Source organism: Mesocricetus auratus, unplaced genomic scaffold (genome assembly GCF_017639785.1).
Source record: "Mesocricetus auratus isolate SY011 unplaced genomic scaffold, BCM_Maur_2.0 Super-Scaffold_100001, whole genome shotgun sequence".
In the NCBI taxonomy this organism is placed as follows: domain Eukaryota; kingdom Metazoa; phylum Chordata; class Mammalia; order Rodentia; family Cricetidae; genus Mesocricetus; species Mesocricetus auratus.
The window spans coordinates 12,078,849-12,091,786 of record NW_024429187.1 but is presented as its reverse complement, the minus strand read 5'-3'; the positions used below and the strand labels follow the sequence as shown (position 1 = coordinate 12,091,786).

The window sequence follows — 12,938 nt, the reverse complement described above, 5'->3', positions numbered from 1 at the left end:
CACTCATCATCCAATAGAGTGAATTGTTTCATCTCCAAGATGCTAGATACTCCAGGACGACACACATAAATGCTCAGAGAATGTGGCAACAGGTACAGGACCTGATAGGCCAACACCAGATGGGGTCCGAGAGCTGAGAGAAGTGGACATACACCCCCACCCCTAACTCAGAAGCTAGCTCCAATTGACAGCCACTTGCAAATGAAGAATTGTATTTTTTCTTAGAGTGTCTCACTGGAGAAACAAAGCTCTTTTAAGGACAAGCCCTGTGCCCAGCAGAAGATGGCCAACCCAAAGGGAACTCAAGGGCATCTTTGCAAATGCTTTGATTCATAATGTTTTACCAGGGCATTTCCTTTTTAAACCTCACCAGTCCTTGTGTATATATTATGTCTTCCTGTTTTGCATTTTTATGGGATTCCTGTCTGTGTGGAAAGCGTGTGTCTTTGCCTCTATACATGTTTCTTGTGCTTTTTCATCAGTCTCTTCTGTTTGTTTAGTCCTGTTCAATTTGTTTGCTGTTGTTTTATCTTATTTTACTTTGTTTTTATTCCTTTGATACTTGTCTGTTTTCTAACAGAAGGCAGAAAGGGTGTGTTGGGTCTAAAATGACCCAGATGCAAGGCCTAGTGGAACTTCCCGAGCCTGGCTAGAGTTTGGCGACCTGTCTTTGGCCTATCAGGTCCCCATAGGAGTGACTCAGCAAAACTTCCTCTGCCCAGCTACTGCTAATGTGGTGGAATAATATTGGCCCTTACACCTCACCCCATCCTGAGGTCCCCACCCTCTTTCTCAACACTATATAAGCACATCCCTGATGCAATAAAATGAGATCCTGTTTTGACAAGTCTCCTGACTCAGTGAGGTTCTCTCCAGTAACTAGGAGAAGGGTCATGGTCATCGACACTCTCCATCCTGCTCAGCCCCAAGGAAGGACTGGCTGGACCAGCCCATCCACAGCCCTAAGATGTGAATCTGGACAGGAGCGGAGGTGGGAGAGAGGCTCTGAGGAGTTGGGGGAAGGGAAACCATAATCAGAATATAATGTCTAAAAATACATGTATTTTTTTACTAGAAGAAAAATCCACTGTCAATATCATCTTAAAGTGGGAAAAATTGGGACTATGTCGCTTCCTCTAGAGTGAGACAAGGCTTTTCACTGTCCTTACTGCTTTTTACCATAGCACCAGAATCACAAGCTAAAGCAATAAGACATGAGGAGGAAATTAGAGGGATACAAACAGGAAAAATTAGAAGCTAAATTATCTCTGTTTTCAGATACTATATCATTCATAAGAGATCTAAAAGTACCAACAAAAAAAATTCTGTGAATGATCAACAACATAAGCAATATGGCGTAATAAAAATCAATTTACAAAAGTGAGTAGTGATTTCAATACACTGACAACAAACAAGCTGAGAGAGAGGACATCAACAAACTCCTGTTTACAACAAAGTATATCTAGGAGCAAATACAACCAAGTTATTGAAAGACCACTATAATGAAAACTTTAAATCTCTAGAGAGACAGGACTGAGGAAGACACCAGAAAATGGAAAGACCTCCTATGCCAGTATGTTGGTAGAATTAATATTACCAAATGACCATTCTACCCAAATCCCAATCAAAATCCCAACAAAATTCTACACACACACAGTTTCCTGAAATCCATATGGAACCACAAAATCCAGGACATCCAAAGGGTACTTGAGTAAAAAAGGAAGAATGCTGGAGGGATCTCTTTCCTGGATTTCAAGATATATTGCAAAACTATGGTCTAAAAAACAGTGTGGCACAAAAACAAACACGCACATCAATGGAACAAAACAGAAAACCCAAGCATCGGCGCATACAATGACAACCATCTGTCATTTGGCAAAGAGGCCAAAAAAACCATGTTGACAAAAAGACAGCATCATCAACACATGGTGCTTAGGAGACTGGGTGTCTTGTGTAGAAGAATAAAATTAGACCCATATCTACCAGACTGCACAAAAATGAACTCCACATGGATCAAAGACCTCAATATGCAACCTGAAACACTGGCTCTGCTAGCAGACCATGTAGTGCCTTACAAGATAGAGCTGTAGAAAAGGACTTTCTGAAGTGAAATCCATTTGCTCAGGAAAGGGAGCCAACAGGAGAGAAGTCATCAAATCAAAAGGCTCTGTACAGAAAAGGAAGTCACCAGCCAAGCAGAGAGAGAGTCCATGGAGACTGAGAGGATGCTTGCCAGCTACACATCTGACAGAGGTGACTTATCCGGAACATATGAAGAGCTCAAGCAACAGGAAGGTGAACAAACAAACATCCCAATTCACAAGGGGGCTGTGATGGGGGAAGTCCTTCTGTGCATATGTCTCTCCTATTGGTTGATAAATAAAGCACTATTGGCCAATAGGGAAGCAAGACAGGTGGGACTAGGAGTCGAGGAGGATTCTGGGAAATGTAGTAAAGAGACGTTGCCATGTGAGCCAGGCAGGAAGTGATGTAGCAGGCAGAATCAGAATATAAGCAGTGACAAGCAGGAAATCGCTCTCTTCTCTTTTCCTCTCTGCAGAGATGCTGAACAGTGGAGATGTAAGACCATGTAAGACCCTGTAAGACCCTGGATCCTGTCTTTGGTAAGATAAGACCACGAGGAAACACTTACATGATTAGAAATGTGTTAATAATTTAGACAGAGCTAGCCAATAAGAAGCCAGAGATAGTGGCCAACAGTTTCATAATTAATATAGCATTTGTGTGTTGATTTGGGACTGACATAACACTGGGACCAGGCTGGCGAGAAAAAAAAAAAACTAATGTTACAGGACTGTGAATCAGAACAGGGAGTTCTCGAAAGAAGAAGTAAAAATGGTTAAGAAATATCACAAAATGCTATTCAGCATGCTTAGCAGTTAGAGAAATACACATCAGAACAATTTTATGATTTCATCTTAGCCCAGTCAAAATGACTTATCCCACTACTCCACGGTTGCTGTTGTCATTGGGTATCATCCGGAAGTCCTGGAATCCCCACTATGTAGGTCTCTACTAAGACTGGGCTGCACTTTCACCAGTGGCCTCTCCTGGGCTGTCTTCAGGAATGCTGGTTCTTCACCTGGTACAAACCTCAGCTCCTCTCTGTGAGCCTTCAAATCTTGGGCCCCTCCTACACCTGAGGCTGAACCCTCACCAAGGCCACCCCTATGCCTTTGAAACCAGTAACGCCTGGGAGCCTCTCCCACATCACCCAGTCCACAGCCAGTGTGAGGTATGACCTCAAAGCCATTGTGAATTCTGGCCTGGTATGTGTCTCCACAGTTTCTGTGTGCTATGAGGAAACACTTCGGGAAGACTACAATACAATGATGTTGGTCTTATCTTAATCACGGCAGACTTTTGGACCCAGCAAGCAGCATCAATTTGACCAGTACAGCAAATCTTTCACTCCAGTGTGGTTCTGAGCTCTTATCACGGCCAGTTCTTCAGCTCGGCTGGCCAGAAAACACAGGCTCTCAAAACATCGTTCATACAGTCCAAGAGAGTTTTTGCTTCTCTCTGAAACTTCACAAACCAGGCCCCCACTGTTTGGATTTCTCTGGGAATTTTTATCTTCAAGACCTCATAAAACAGCCCATTAAACTCCGAACACTCCATGGCTTCTGCAGAACAGCTATCAAGTCCTTCCATAGTCCTCCTCAAGAGAACACGGTCCTGTCTGTCACAACGCTCCGGGAACCTGGTACCAAGTCTTGTCCTAGTTTGCTTTTGGTTTCTGTGATAAAACACTGTGGGGGGAAAGGAATATATCATCCTACAACTTAGGAAGCAATTTGTCTCCAAGGGGGACCAGGGCAAGAACTCAAGGCAGGAACTGATGCATGGTCCATAGCTAAAAGCTACTTACTACCTCACTCAGCTCTTTTCTAGATATGCCGCAGGACCACCTGTCCAAGGGTGGGAGCAGCCCGGGTGGGCTGGACCCTCATACATCAATCGTTAGTCAAGAAAATGCTCCACAGCCTGGCCCGCAGGCCAATTGGATGAAAGTATTTTCAACACCTGAGGCTTCCACGTCCTTGATGACCCCAGATTGAGTCCAGTTGACAGAAAACAGTATCTACTGAGTGTTTTCTTTTCTATTAAAGTTTGTGTTGGGGGAGGGAAAGTCTTTACCTCTGTGCCATTCACTGTCTCAGTGTTTTCTGATTTCTACTACGGTTTACCTGGTTCATCTCCCAAAACGTGCAGGGCTGGCTGTGAGAACACTCTGTTGTCGAGAAAACGGGAACCCTAATTTTGAGAAAAGCTCCTGTTCTTTGGGTATGTTTGTAAGTTCCTGTACTGGTAAAATTAATTTGATGCTTGATCGTACTATGGGTGACAATGTAATTATTAATCATTCCTATGATGAGACCAGTTTAATGTCTGAGATATCATTATTGTGGAAGGGCACAGATTATAGAGTGAGAGATGCTATTAGTGTATTGAAATTTATTACTTTGTTTTTCAGAGAGAATCTCAGTTTTGTAGCCCAGGCTAGTCTCAAAAGCTCAATATTTTTCTCTCTGCTACCCATATGCTGAGATTACAGAGGCATGTCTCCCAACCTGTCCAAATTTCTGGTTTGTTTTTCAGTGACATACCATGACATTTCAAGCCATGGATATTAGTCAAACTCCATTTAGTAGCTATGCAATCTTTGGTCAGATTCTGTAATTTTCCACCTTTCAATGTCTCCAAGAATAAAATAAATCCTATTACATTCTTTCTGGCTAGGCCACTGGGAAGAATCTATTAAGGAATTAAAATAAAAGTAAATATGCATTCTAACAATAAAGAATAAGAGAATATTCTAGAGTGGCATCACCTTATATTTTACACTCTAGGTGTCAGAATCTTAAGTGATATTTATTGCCTACCAGCAAAATATTAATGTGCGCTATTCATTTTCACATATTTTTTCCATTCACTTTCTAAGTTAACATCCCTACAGCCTTTCACCTCTTCAATCATTTCACTTTTAATTTGAGCTATCCTGTTGAATCATGGGTATCCTTGTAAATTATTTTAAATTGGGTGACATTTGTGTAAAAAAAAACCCTATATACATGCCCCATTATCATATAAGTGAGAAACAGATCTGTAAGGTTCTTATACATACTTTCTTCTAACAGTCTCTCCTGACTGAGCTCCTTGAGTTATTCATATACACCAACTACAATACCTTCAAGTTTAAGGGGAAAGAGGGGGATATCTGTTGGAACAGTATCTGTTTCTCTATTGTAGTTCTGCTTAGAGTCTTCTAAGTACAGGGACAGAGTGCTGGGTTTCTCACACTGAGTTTTGTAGCACTGTGGAGGGTCACTGAGCTCAGACTTCTTACCAGTCCCTCTCCCCTACTATTGTGTCTTGTTGTGTTGTTGTGGTACAGGAGACTAAACCCAGTGTCTTACACAGGCTAGGCAAGTTCTCTAGCACAGAACTATACCACCATCCCAACCCCTCCTTACTGATCCTTCCCAAAGGACACCTCGTGATGAGCACTTGGACTACTGCTCATTGAAGTTTTCTCCTAATGCCACAGTTGATGCCACTGTGTTTAGGAATTACAAGTTTTCTTTCTGAGACCCTGAAGATTAATTCATGTTGAGAATGGAAAAACCCTATGCTAGAAAAAGTTGCCATAACACAGAGTCTCAGCTGACCTGAGGCGGTTGTGTTGATCTGAAAGAAATTGGCCCCTATAGGCTCATGTATCAGAATACGTGGTTCCCAGTTGGTGGAGCTGTTTGGGAAGGATTAGGAGGCTTGGCCTTGCTGGGGGAAGGTGTGGAATAGGGATGGGCTTTGAAGTTTCAGTATCCCACGCCATTCCCATTTATCTCCCCCTTTGCTTCATGGTTGTATCTCAAGATAAAATTGCTTTCCTGCTGCCTCCCCACTATGATGGCCATGGACTCGCCCTCTCAGACTGTAAGCCACAAATAAACTCTTCCTTCTATAGGTTGTCTTGGTCATTGGTCTCCTATCACTTGGGATATCTAAGAATGACACACCTTTTTTTGGCTCTCAGTGAATATGGCTTGGGCTGCTGACATCTCAGAAACTCAAGAGCCATCAAAGCTACTCCGTGACAGTGGCTTCCACATTGCTTTTTCTGGATGATTGGAGGGATGAAATTCACGTACCACAGAAGGAAGTTTTAGAGAGGCTCATTCCAGGGCTATGGTGGGAGCTTGAGAGTGAGAGAGAAGAAGGGAGGGAGAAAGAATGAGAGAGATGCAAACAGAGACAGAGAGACACAGGCGGGTTCTAGGAATCAGGGTTCCAGCCAGGGCAAGCCTGGGAGCTTTTTTTTTTAAAGACTTATGGCAGATTCTGGGGTGAGGCGTGAGGAGAGAGGGAAATCGCCTCCTCTCCTGGCCTGTTGCATGGTAGCACGCAGCCTCCAAGCAGAGCTGTTCCTTTAGAAGATAACAAAGGCACAGGAACCTGAATGTCCCTCTGGCATGGCCAACCTCTACCAGGGATGCTCTTAGAACCACTGCTTTGGCTGGCTGCCTTCACTGACCTAAGGGTTGTCATCAGTAGGGCATAGATACTTGAGCCATTAATGATTATAGTTACCCAGATTCGCTAAGTGTCATTTTTAATTGTAAAGCATGAAACTAAAGAAGCAGTCACTCAACAAATGAACAATAATAAAAAAATGAAGAGAGATGTGAGCTCTCATTGTGGGGAAAAGCAGTAACATCCATTTAGAGACAAACATGGAACATTCATAATATTTAAAAATAATGCTCCCAACTTTCAAAAGTAATTTTAATTGGAAAACATAGCAGTTTTGCTAATTTTCTTTTACAAGAACAGCAGAAATAAATTATTTTAACCTTTGGGGCAAATTGAATGGGATAATTGGTAGATTACTGATTAAGATGACAATTTTTTTTAAAATCAAGAAAGAAAAGTAGGTGTAAGAGAAACAGATTGAAGTAGTTAGGGGAATGAAAGGAGGCAGAATGAAGGGTGGTGCAGGCCTGGGAAGCATCATGCATGTTCTGAAGCAGCTTTGACCGTGTCCTGTCTTAACACATGAAAACCTGAAAAGTTGGCCTCCATATCAGGAAAGATTTGAGGAACTTCACAAGTGACAGGACTATGTGGCTAGCCATGTTCACGGGGCTTGGCCATCCTCTAATTCAAACTGCCAACAGAGGAAGAAATGTGCAGATGCTAGTTGGCTGTGGTCATGCATACCCACAGCCCCTACACGATTGACAAAGGCAGGAGGGTTTGATCACACAAGTCTGAAGCTTGCCTGGTCTACAAGCCAGAAAACGAATGGAAGGAAGCTTGAGACCACACCAGGGACAGTCTGAAGTTTTACAAACTTTCCATGTCTAGCCAGCCTTTCCATTTCAGGTCAGCAACTGTCCTTGACAGGTGAAATTTCCAGGAGAAATTATTCGTGTGGCATTCCTTCTGTCCTTTCTAATATTACTGCATTGAAATCTGACAGTGTCTCAATTGATCCACACCCACATCAACAAACCACACCCTTGACAGGATGATGAAAATGGCATTTTCCTTCTGTGGTTGTCCTCCAAAGCCTAACACCTCCTATCTAACAATACTGAAAATATCAGAGAAGAATGTTTCTAGAACACATGTAACTGTTCTCATTCCAGTCATGGTGTGAGCCAGGGCTTTGGTGGGCATTGGTAAATACACACAGACCACGTACCCCTCTTTAAGCATCCCTAGCATCCCTGTGTGGAACCCCCCAAGAGCAGCCTTGATCAGTCATAACCATCATCATCACCACTTGACACCGAAACACAAAATGCTGAGCTACAGATCTGGTTTTCAAATTGGGGCACAGTCCTGCAAAGAGCGTAGGACTAATTAAGCTGTTGGTCACCACATTGAAACCAGGAACCAGGTTCTTCTGAAGTTCATTCCCAACTCAACCTCCCAAGTCCATGGCAAGTCAGCAGCATGCTTTCAATACGGCCCTCAGAGCTGGAGAGAAGATTCAGTGTTTAGAGTACACACCCCCGGTGCAGAAGACCCGAGTTCAGTTCCAGGAGAAACAACGCCCTCTTCTGTCCTCCTTAGATACTGCAGCCCTGTGCACACATGTACAGACATACATAATAATAATAAAAAAATAGGTACCACCTTCCTCCAAAGATAAGTCCTGTAGACTCTGCAGAATCCCTGAGAAATTAATTAATCTTGGATTATATGTTAGGCAACCTTCTTCAGACAAGCGGAACTCGAGCTCCTCAGTCGATGTGGACAAAGACTGGGCATGCCGGCGTGAGACGGTTGTCTTCCAGACTGTGTAGCATCTTACCACTTTGCAGCTGAGGTGTGACTCTGGGCCCAGCTGCTCTTGTGTGTTTTACTTGAACAGTAGCAGTCCCTCTGATACCCTGGGCCTCTGTGAGACTTTCCAGACAGGTCAGCAATTTGGAGTCTGGCAAGCACTTGGCCTTCCCAGCCTTGCTTTGAGTGAAAATCAATTTAGACTCTTTGCAGGACTGACAGCATAAATCAAGCAATTGAGTTCATTCTTCAGACACAATAGGGGCTTTTGCTATTCCGTGGAGGAGATGAACCAAATGTTTTCTTCTAGTTTCAGACGTATGTGCCCCCGTCACAGCATGGTGATCCGACAAGCACGTCCTCCCGTGAGTCTGCTCAGTACGTGAGACACAGAAGCAGAAAGGCCGCATGACCTGCAAAGAGCGCCTTACAGGAGGAAGCAGTGGTTGCCAAGCCCAGGAACTGCAGGTCACCAGTTCACTGACTGCTTAACATCAGGGCGCCCCCATAGTTGACATACGGATTTGGCCGCATCCTCCTCCTCAGAAACGCAGCCCGAACTTCATCCCATCCAGGTGTGTGTGAAATAAAGAAGACCCTAAGAAAGTGGAGCCTTTTCAAAACCAGTCGACTGCCACAAGGCTAACTGAAAACAGAACAAAGTGGAAAATAAAAAGAGTGGTTTATCAGGGAACTACTTAAGCTTCAAAGTTGTATATTTCTAGCAGTTAAAAAACTATGCATGCACTGTGGCTTTACACACCCGCACACACATATGCACGCGCGCGTGCGCGCGCGCACACACACACACACACACACACACACACACCAGCTGGTGAAAAGTGAAGTTGAGCTTAGAAGGAGTTTTTTTTTTCATATCTGAGAGAGTAACACTGATAAACAGACCTAAGAGAGTATTTTGCTATGGAATACTAACAATGGTAGATATTATTTTGTATGCTTTAATTTTACTTACAAGTTCTAGATTTGTGTCTCTTCTTTGCTGAATATACACACGATATTACATTTCAATATTCACTTTGTGCTGTCTTATTAAAAAGGTTTCAATATGTGGCCCACACTGGCCTGGAATTTGAAGCATGAGCTTCTCCAGCCCTGGGATTGCAAATGAGTCAATGTGTCCAGCTTGATGCTTATTTTTATTATAAGGATGAAGCATAATTCTGAAATTGTTTCCTAAGTTGTTCAGATTTTCCCAAAGTAGGTTTTCCATTTGTCATGACAACACAGGAGATTTCTCATAAGCTTTTATGATTCAGAATACCCCTAAACATTTAAGAAGTCGCAAAAGTTTCATGTGGGTGTACTATGTCTTAAGAAAGGTCACTAAAGTGTGTCTGTTAAAGACTTGGGTACCAGCCTATGCTGTCAAGAAGAGCGGGGCTTCCTGAAAATAAATTAGGCTATTGGGGGTGTTCCCTTGAGAGGACCCCGGGAGCCGCAGTCTTCACCCGTCTTTGCCGTTGCTATCATGAAGGGACCAGTGTGTTACAGCACACTTATCTCAGCATGAGGTGAGCCACAGGTCTGAAAGACAATGAGTTCGGGTGACCTTGCATCGAAACTTCCAACTATGAGCAAAAAAAAGAAACCTTTCCTGTTTATACATTCTTCTCTCCAAGAGCATTTTGCTACAGTAAAGTAAAGCTGACCAACGCCCGATTATTTCTTCCTATTTTATTCATATTGTGGCAGCATGCCAACTCAGAAGTGAAAAGGTAATCTAAACTCCATCTAGAAAGCATTGTTTTCTTCGTCTCGATATATTAGGGTCGTTAGCTGAGTCTGGATGCTGACTTATTCTCGGTGTGATCCTAGATCAGTGTGAACCGACTTATTCTTCCTGTGATCCTGAAGCAGTGTGAAACTTCCTTTGCAAGCTGAAAACTATTGGCTTGAAAGAACAAGCCAGGAGTGTGTGGTTCTGTCCTAGGTCTTTGGGCCATCTGGCTTGGATTTCTTGTCCTCCAGGCGGTGTCCTTGAGGGAGGGGGCTCCCTCACATGGTGGCATGGGTCTCACGCTGGGGACAGCCATTGTTTGACTGCTCCCACAATCTCTGTGCCACACTGACCCCAGCACATCTTGCTGGCAGGACAAATTGTAGGTGGAAGGTGTTGGTGTCCCAGTCCCTCCACATGGACTCTTGCCTGGCTATTGGAGAAGGCTGGTTCAGGCTCCGTACCCCCATTGCTATGACTCTCACCTATCGTCAACCTGGGAGCTTCCATTGCCCTAGGTTTCTACCTTGTCCCCGAATGCTCTCCAGCTCCAGTGCTCTCTCCCTCCATCCTCCCACACCTAATCCCCATCCCCACCCCCAGTTCCCATCCAGTCCACCTCCAGTTTACCCACAAGAACTGCTCTATTTCTCCTTCCCAGGGAGATTCCTGCATCTCCCCTTGATCCCTCCTTGTTACTTATCCTCTCTGTGTCCATGGATGGTAGCATGATTGTTCTTTTCAGTTTAATACCCATTTATAAGTGAGTGCATACCATGTTTGTCTTTCCGGGCCTGGATGATTTCATTCAAGATAATTTCTTCTAGCTCCATCCATTTGCCCGCAAATTTCATGAAGTAATTTTTAAACAGCTGAATAATACTCCATTGTGCAAATGCACTATCTTCCTTATCCAAGTAGATAAATAAACAGAGTAATTTCTAACGGTATTCTGCTGTACTTGTAGGTGGGAGCCTGGCACAATCATCATTATTCAAGAGACCACAACCAGCAACTGACAAAACAGATGCAGAGACTCACAGCCAACAGCTGGGCAGACCTCAGTGAATCCTGTGGAAGAGGGGGAGAAAGGATGGATGGTAGGAGCCAGAGGGAGCAAATACACCACAAGAAAACACACAGAACCAACAAACATGGACTCATAGGGGCTCACAGAGACTGAACTGACAACCCGGGAGTGTGTATGGGTCCTCTACATAAATTTTATAGTTGTACAGCTTGGCGTTTCTGTGGGACTCCTAACAGAGGGATCAGGGGCTGTTTCTGATGCTGTTGCCTGCTTTGGGGAGATTCTTTTCCTCATAATGGGTTGCCTTACCCAGCCTTAATATGAAGGGAGGTGCCTAGCCTTATTGCAACTTGATATGTCATGTTTGGTTGGTATCCCTGGGGGTCTGGCCGCTTTCTGAAGGGAAAGAGAGGAAGAGTGGATGGAGAAGAAAAAGGTGTTCTTGGGGGGGGACTTGGAGGAGAGAAGGGAGGGAAAAGTTTGGTCAGATGTAAAATATGAGAGAACGAATTTTAAAAAGTCAGTGTTCAGACCCTGCTCCAGCAGGGGTTTGTGCCGCCTTCCCTGTCAATCCAAGACGTTTTAAGCAAATCATTTCAGAACCTGAGTTCACATTGCACAGCCTTGGTCAATTCTGCGGCTCGTGTCTTGTGGTGATCCCTGGAAATGTCGTAGAAATCAAAAGAATTTTAACTTAATATTGAAGGCCTGATTGCCAATGAAACTAAATAATGCGCAATGTGTTTAGTTTACAGGCAAAAGGTTTACGGGAACACGCACAGTCATTAAGATGAGAATGTGTTTGTCTTTCATGGTCCATGACATCTCCGTTCTAAGAGGGAGTCGCTGAGATGGTGAGATAAAAGTCACAGCTGTGCAAATGGCTGTTTGTATAAAAGAAGAGTAAGCCGGGGGTGGTACAGTGTAGTTTAAAATATTCCCAGGTGTGGGACTGCAGAGACAGTCATTATCTGAGAGGACCAGAGTCTGTCTCTTAGCACCCACCTCAGACAGCTCACATGTACGCGTAGCTCTGCTCAAGGTGACCTAGCACCCTCTTCCAGCTCATCAAACACCTGAGCTCTCGTGTACATGCCCTCACACAGAATCCACACGTGCAAACATAATGGAAACTCAAACAAACCTTTAAAAATATACTCCCAAATACAATAAACCTGTACAAATTAAACAGCCAAGCAGAAAAATAATGAAACCCGTGGCTAGATTTAAGCTAATTTTCGTATTGACTTAGTCATATGTGCATATGTATGTATGTGGCACATGTATGAAGCTTTGTGTACAGGCCACCTCTAGTGACATTCCTTGGGGACTATACACATCCACCTTTTTACTTTGTTGAAACAGAATGTATCACTGGCCTGGAACTCAAGAAGTAGATTAGGCCAAATGGATCTATCTTTCCCTCCCCACTGTTGGTATCATAAATGTCTTCCACTCCCCACTGTTGCTATTACAAATAAACACCACTGCTGCACCTGGCTTTGTTAATGAGGGTTTTTGTGGATGAGACTAAGTCTTCATACTTGCACAAGCATCGTCTATGTTTCTTCCATTTTTCTTCTTCTAAGACACTATTTCTGTATAATCCTGACTGACATAGAACCTGGTGTCTAGACCAAGCTAGTCTTATGTATCAAGGCATCATCCTGCCCTAGCCAAACAGGCCCTGGTCTCAGGGTGACACCTGTGTGTACAAGTGAGACATGGTTGCGTGCCTTTGGTTAAAGCCAAGACAATGATTTGCCTGTTTTGGAGAGCAGCGTGACCAGGGAGACAAGCAGCGGTGACTATTCTACTGACATGTGTAAAGGAATGTATGGAGCATAA

At 43.7% G+C, this 12,938-nt stretch overlaps 1 long non-coding RNA gene across 1 annotated transcript; it reads left to right on the top strand.

Annotated features, from left to right (window-relative positions):
* Nucleotides 1–2,517: 2,517 nt before the first annotated feature.
* On the top strand, nt 2,518–12,578 carry LOC121139692. The gene is made up of 3 exons (XR_005876601.1): nt 2,518–2,624; nt 8,630–8,894; nt 11,028–12,578. It is a non-coding gene; the product is annotated as an uncharacterized LOC121139692 (long non-coding RNA).
* Nucleotides 12,579–12,938: the final 360 nt, after the last annotated feature.